The sequence below is a fragment of the Prinia subflava genome, unplaced genomic scaffold (genome assembly GCF_021018805.1).
Source record: "Prinia subflava isolate CZ2003 ecotype Zambia unplaced genomic scaffold, Cam_Psub_1.2 scaffold_70_NEW, whole genome shotgun sequence".
NCBI lineage: Eukaryota > Metazoa > Chordata > Aves > Passeriformes > Cisticolidae > Prinia > Prinia subflava.
Genome location: NW_026961077.1, coordinates 206187 through 213409, shown reverse-complemented (window position 1 = coordinate 213409; position 7223 = coordinate 206187). Strand labels below are relative to the sequence as shown.

Genomic DNA, 7223 nt, shown 5'->3' with positions numbered 1-7223 from the left:
GAAAGTAACACATTGAAACCAAATGCAGACTTCAGTGTTCAATCTGAAAAGCAAAGCTTTATGTTACAGAGCACTTTCATGGAGACTTAGTAATCTAGGCAATACCAGCTTTGGTTCTGCTCTATAGACATGAGAAACATCGACCGGGAGAGTGTCAAAGGAAAGTTTTCTGTTACATGGCTCTTTCATGGAAATCAAGCCAAATAGGAAGTAATCACCTTTATTCTTGGTGTGGTGACAAGGAATACACATCCATGTGCAAAGTGTAAACCGGTACTGCAAAAGGCAAGTAAGTGTCTGCAGCAGCTTCTCTGCTTCCTGGGAACACAAACAAACAGACAAGAATTGTGTTTTGATCAACTCCAGAAAGCAAGCCATGGAAACCAAAAGCAGAGATCACTGTTCACTCGGAAAAGCAAAGATTTATGTTACAGAGCTCTTTCATGGAAATTTAGTAAAATGGCAGTTACAGGTTTGGTCTTGCTCTATAGACATGAGAAACATCGACCGGGAGAGTGTCAAAGGAAAGTTTTCTGTTACATGGCTCTTTCATGGAAATCAAGCCAAATAGGAAGTAATCACCTTTATTCTTGGTGTGGTGACAAGGAATACACATCCATGTGCAAAGTGTAAACCGGTACTGCAAAAGGCAAGTAAGTATCTGCAGCAGCTTCTCTGCTTCCTGGGAACACAAACAAACAGACAAGAATTGTGATTTGATCAACTCCAGAAAGCAACACATTGAATCCAGATACAGACTTCACTGTTCAATCTGAAAAGCAAAGCCTTGTGATAGAGAAATCTCTTCCATGGAGCTCTATCAAATTAAGCAATACCAGCTTTGGTCTTGCTCCATAGACATGGGAAACACTTACTGGTGCAGAGTGTAATGGATAATTCAGGAAAGTTTCTACAGCAGCTCCTCTGCTGGTTGGCAGCACAAACAACTAACATGACTTGTGTTTTGATCAACTCCAGAAAGCAAACCATAGAAACCAAAAGCAGAGATCACTGTTCACTCGGAAAAGCAAAGCTTTATGTTACAGAGCTCTTTCATGGAAATTAAGCAAATGAGGCAGCAACAGCTTCGCTTTTTCTACTGTGGACATGAAAGACACCAACCAGTGCAGTGTATAAGCCAGTAAGGGATAAGGCAAAAAAGTGTCTGCAGCATCTTCTCTGCTGGTTGGCAACACAAGCAACTAACAACAAGACTTGTGTTTTGATCAACTCCAGAAAGCAAGCCATGGAAACCAAAAGCAGAGATCACTGTTCACTCGGAAAAGCAAAGCTTTATGTTACAGAGCTCTTTCATGGAAACTTAGTTAGTAAATTAGGCAGTAACAGGTTTGGTCTTGCTCTATAGACATGAGAAACATCGAGCGGGAGAGTGTCAAAGGAAAGTTTTCTGTTACATGGCTCTTTCATGGAAATCAAGCCAATTAGGAAGGAACCACCTTTATTCCTGGTGTGGTTACAAGGAAAACACATCCATGTGCAAAGTGTAAACCCGTACTGCAAAAGGCAGGAAAGTGTCTGCAGCAGCTTCTCTGCTTCAAGGGAACACAAACAGACAAGAATTGTGATTTGATCAACTCCAGAAAGCAACACATTGAAACCAGATGCAGACTTCACTGTTCACTGAGAAAAGCAAAGGCTTGTGATTGAGAAAGCTCTTCCATGGAACTCTACCAAATTAGGCAATAACAGCATTAGTCTTGCTCTATAGACATGGGAAACACTAACTGGTGCAGAGTGTAAGCCCGTAATGGATAATTCAGGAAAGATTCTGCAGCAGCTTCTCTGCTAGTTGGCAACACAAACAACTAACATGACTTGTGTTTTGATCAACTCGTGAAAGCAAACCATAGAAACCAAAAGCAGAGATCACTGCTCACTCTGAAAAGGAAAGCTTTATGTTACATAACCCTTGGATGGAAATTTAGCAAATTAGGTAGTAACAGCTTTAGTTCTCCTTCTATGGACATGAAAGACACCAACCGGTGCAGTGTATAAGCCAGTAATGGATAAGGCAAGAAAGTGTCTGCAGCAGCTTCTCAGCTGGTTGGCAACACAAACAACTAGCATGACTTGTGTTTTGATCAACTCCAGAAAGCAAGCCATAGAAACCAAAAGCAGAGATCACTGTTCACTCGGAAAAGCAAAGCTTTATGTTACATAGCTCTATCATGGTAATCTAGCCAATTAGGAAGTACCCACCTTTATTCTTGGTCTGGTGACAAGGAAAACACATCCATGTGCAAAGTGTAAACTGGCACTGCAAAAGGCAGGAAAGTGTCTGCAGCAGCTTCTCTCTTTCCTGGGAACACAAACAAACAGACAAGAACTGGGATTTGATCAACTCCAGAAAGTAACACATTGAAACCAAATGCAGACTTCAGTGTTCAATCTGAAAAGCAAAGCTTTATGTTACAGAGCACTTTCATGGAGACTTAGTAATCTAGGCAATACCAGCTTTGGTTCTGCTCTATAGACATGAGAAACATCAACCGGGAGAGTGTCAAAGGAAAGTTTTCTGTTCCATGGCTCTTTCATGGAAATCAAGCCAAATAGGAAGTAATCACCTTTATTCTTGGTGTGGTGACAAGGAATACACATCCATGTGCAAAGTGTAAACCGGTACTGCAAAAGGCAAGTAAGTGTCTGCAGCAGCTTCTCTGCTTCAAGGGAACACAAACAGACAAGAATTGTGTTTTGATCAACTCCAGAAAGACACATTGAATCCAGATACAGACTTCACTGTTCAATCTGAAAAGCAAAGCCTTGTGATCGAGAAATCTCTTCCATGGAGCTCTATCAAATTAAGCAATACCAGCTTTGGTCTTGCTCTATAGACATGGGAAACACTAACTGGTGCAGAGTGTAAGTCCGTAATGGATAATTCAGGAAAGTTTCTACAGCAGCTCCTCTGCTGGTTGGCAGCACAAACAACTAACATGACTTGTGTTTTGATCAACTCCAGAAAGCAAGCCATAGAAACCAAAAGCAGAGATCACTGTTCACTCGGAAAAGCAAAGCTTTATGTTACAGAGCTCTTTCATGGAAATTAAGCAAATGAGGCAGCAACAGCTTCGCTTCTTCTACTGTGGACATGAAAGACACCAACCAGTGCAGTGTATAAGCCAGTAAGGGATAAGGCAAAAAAGTGTCTGCAGCATCTTCTCTGCTGGTTGGCAACACAAGCAACTAAGAACAAGACTTGTGTTTTGATCAACTCCAGAAAGCAAGCCATGGAAACCAAAAGCAGAGATCACTGTTCACTCGGAAAAGCAAAGCTTTATGTTACAGAGCTCTTTCATGGAAACTTAGTAAATTAGGCAGTAACAGGTTTGGTCTTGCTCTATAGACATGAGAAACATCGACCGGGAGAGTGTCAAAGGAAAGTTTTCTGTTACATGGCTCTTTCATGGAAATCAAGCCAATTTAGGAAGTAACCACCTTTATTCTTGGTGTGGTGACAAGGAAAACACATCCATGTGCAAAGTGTAAACCCGTACTGCAAAAGGCAGGAAAGTGTCTGCAGCAGCTTCTCTGCTGGTTAGCAACACAAGCAACTCACAACAAGACTTGTGTTTTGATCAACTCCAGAAAGCAACACATTGAATCCAGATGCAGACTTCACTGTTCAATCTGAAAAGCAAAGCCTATTGATTGAAAAGGTCTTGCATGGAGCTCTATCAAATTAAGCAATACCAGCTTTGGTCTTGCTCCATAGACATGGGAAACACTAACTGGTGCAGAGTGTAATCAAGTAATGGATAAAGCACGAAAGTGTCTGCAGCAGCTTCTCTGCTGGTTGGCAACACAAACAACAGACAAGAATTGTGTTTTGATCTACTCCAGAAAGCACACGACATAAAAACAAAAAGCAGAGATCACTGTTCACTCGGAAAAGCAAAGCTTTATGTTACATAGCTCTATCATGGAAACTTAGTAAAGTAGGCAGTAACAGTTTGGTCTTGCTCTATAGACATGAGAAACATCAAGCGGTAGAGTGTCAAAGGAAAGCTTTATGTTACCTAGCCTTTTCATGGAAATCAAGCCAATTAGGAAGGAACCACCTTTATTCTTGGTCTGGTGACAAGGAAAACACATCCATGTGCAAAGTGTAAACCCGTACTGCAAAAGGCAGGAAAGTGTCTGCAGCAGCTTCTCTGCTTCAAGGGAACACAAACAACAGACAAGAATTGTGATTTGATCAACTCCAGAAAGCAACACATTGAAACCAGATGCAGACTTCACTGTTCACTGAGAAAAGCAAAGGCTTGTGATTGAGAAAGCTCTTCCATGGAACTCTACCAAATTAGGCAATAACAGCATTAGTCTTGCTCTATAGACATGGGAAACACTAACTGGTGCAGAGTGTAAGCCCGTAATGGATAATTCAGGAAAGATTCTGCAGCAGCTTCTCTGCTAGTTGGCAACACAAACAACTAACATGACTTGTGTTTTGATCAACTCGTGAAAGCAAACCATAGAAACCAAAAGCAGAGATCGCTGCTCACTCTGAAAAGGAAAGCTTTATGTTACATAAACCTTGGATGGAAATTTAGCAAATTAGGTAGTAACAGCTTTAGTTCTCCTTCTATGGACATGAAAGACACCAACCGGTGCAGTGTATAAGCCAGTAATGGATAAGGCAAGAAAGTGTCTGCAGCAGCTTCTCAGCTGGTTGGCAGCACAAACAACTGGCATGACTTGTGTTTTGATCAACTCCAGAAAGCAAGCCATAGAAACCAAAAGCAGAGATCACTGTTCACTCTGAAAAGCAAAGCTTTATGTTACATAGCTCTATCATGGTAATCTAGCCAATTAGGAAGTACCCACCTTTATTCTTGGTCTGGTGACAAGGAATACACATCCATGTGCAAAGCGTAAACCGGTACTGCAAAAGGCAAGAGAGTGTCTGCAGCAGCTTCTCTGCTTCCTGGGAACACAAACAAACAGACAAGAATTGTGTTTTGATCAACTCCAGAAAGCAACACATTGAAGCCAGATGCAGACTTCACTGTTCAATCTGAAAAGCAAAGCCTTGTGATCGAGAAATCTCTTCCATGGAACTCTAACAATTTAGGCAATACCAGCTTTGGTCTTGCTCTATAAACATGGGAAACACTAACTGGTGCAGAGTGTAAGCAAGTAATGGATAATTCAGGAAAGTTTCTACAGCAGCTTCTCTGCTGGTTGGCAGCACAAACAACTAACATGACTTGTGTTTTGATCAACTCCAGAAAGCAAGCCATAGAAACCAAAAGCAGAGATCACTGTTCACTCGGAAAAGCAAAGCTTTATGTTACAGAGTTCTTTCATGGAAATTAAGCAAATGAGGCAGCAACAGCTTCGCTTTTTCTACTATGGACATGAAAGACACCAACCAGTGCAGTGTATAAGCCAGTAAGGGATAAGGCAAAAAAGTGTCTGCAGCATCTTCTCTGCTGGTTGGCAACACAAGCAACTAAGAACAAGACTTGTGTTTTGATCAACTCCAGAAAGCAAGCCATGGAAACCAAAAGCAGAGATCACTGTTCACTCGGAAAAGCAAAGCTTTATGTTACAGAGCTCTTTCATGGAAACTTAGTAAAATGGCAGTAACAGGTTTGGTCTTGCTCTATAGACATGAGAAACATCGAGCGGGAGAGTGTCAAAGGAAAGTTTTCTGTTACATTGCTCTTTCATGGAAATCAAGCCAATTAGGAAGGAACCACCTTTATTCCTGGTGTGGTGACAAGGAAAACACATCCATGTGCAAAGTGTAAACCCGTACTGCAAAAGGCAGGAAAGTGTCTGCAGCAGCTTCTCTCTTTCCTGGGAACACAAACAAACAGACAAGAATTGTGATTTGATCAACTCTAGAAAGCAAAACATTGAAACCAGATGCAGACTTCACTGTTCACTGAGAAAAGCAAAGGCTTGTGATTGAGAAAGCTCTTCCATGGAACTCTACCAAATTAGGCAATAACAGCATTAGTCTTGCTCTATAGACATGGGAAACACTAACTGGTGCAGAGTGTAAGCCCGTAATGGATAATTCAGGAAAGATTCTGCAGCACCTTCTCTGCTAGTTGGCAACACAAACAACTAACATGACTTGTGTTTTGATCAACTCGTGAAAGCAAACCATAGAAACCAAAAGCAGAGATCACTGCTCACTCTGAAAAGGAAAGCTTTATGTTACATAGCTCTATCATGGTAATCTAGCCAATTAGGAAGTACCCACCTTTTTTCTTGGTCTGGTGACAAGGAAAACACATCCATGTGCAAAGTGTAAACCCGTACTGCAAAAGGCAGGAAAGTGTCTGCGGCAGCTTCTCTGCTGGTTGGCAACGCAAACAAAAAACATGATTTGTGTTTTGATCAACTCCATAAAGCAAGCCATGGAAGCCAAAAGCAGAGATCACTGTTCACTCTGAAAAGCAAAGCTTTATGTTACATAGCTCTATCATGGTAATCTAGCCAATTAGGAAGTACCCACCTTTATTCTTGGTCTGGTGACAAGGAAAACACATCCATGTGCAAAGTGTAAACTGGCACTGCAAAAGGCAGGAAAGTGTCTGCAGCAGCTTCTCTCTTTCCTGGGAACACAAACAAACAGACAAGAACTGGGATTTGATCAACTCCAGAAAGTAACACATTGAAACCAAATGCAGACTTCAGTGTTCAATCTGAAAAGCAAAGCTTTATGTTACAGAGCACTTTCATGGAGACTTAGTAATCTAGGCAATACCAGCTTTGGTTCTGCTCTATAGACATGAGAAACATCGACCGGGAGAGTGTCAAAGGAAAGTTTTCTGTTACATGGCTCTTTCATGGAAATCAAGCCAAATAGGAAGTAATCACCTTTATTCTTGGTGTGGTGACAAGGAATACACATCCATGTGCAAAGTGTAAACCGGTACTGCAAAAGGCAAGTAAGTGTCTGCAGCAGCTTCTCTGCTTCCTGGGAACACAAACAAACAGACAAGAATTGTGTTTTGATCAACTCCAGAAAGCAACACATTGAATCCAGATACAGACTTCACTGTTCAATCTGAAAAGCAAAGCCTTGTGATCGAGAAATCTCTTCCATGGAGCTCTATCAAATTAAGCAATACCAGCTTTGGTCTTGCTCCATAGACATGGGAAACACTAACTGGTGCAGAGTGTAAGCAAGTAATGGATAATTCAGGAAAGTTTCTACAGCAGCTCCTCTGCTGGTTGGCAGC

General features: G+C 41.5%; 1 long non-coding RNA gene across 1 annotated transcript; it reads right to left on the bottom strand.

The window, feature by feature from the left end:
* Positions 1 to 2225: 2225 nt before the first annotated feature.
* Positions 2226 to 6960, bottom strand: LOC134546402 (uncharacterized). The gene is made up of 4 exons (XR_010079150.1): positions 6859 to 6960; positions 6494 to 6593; positions 4849 to 4948; positions 2226 to 2320 (listed from the first exon to the last, which is right to left on the bottom strand). It is a non-coding gene; the product is annotated as an uncharacterized LOC134546402 (long non-coding RNA).
* Between the last annotated feature and the right edge of the window lie 263 nt (positions 6961 to 7223).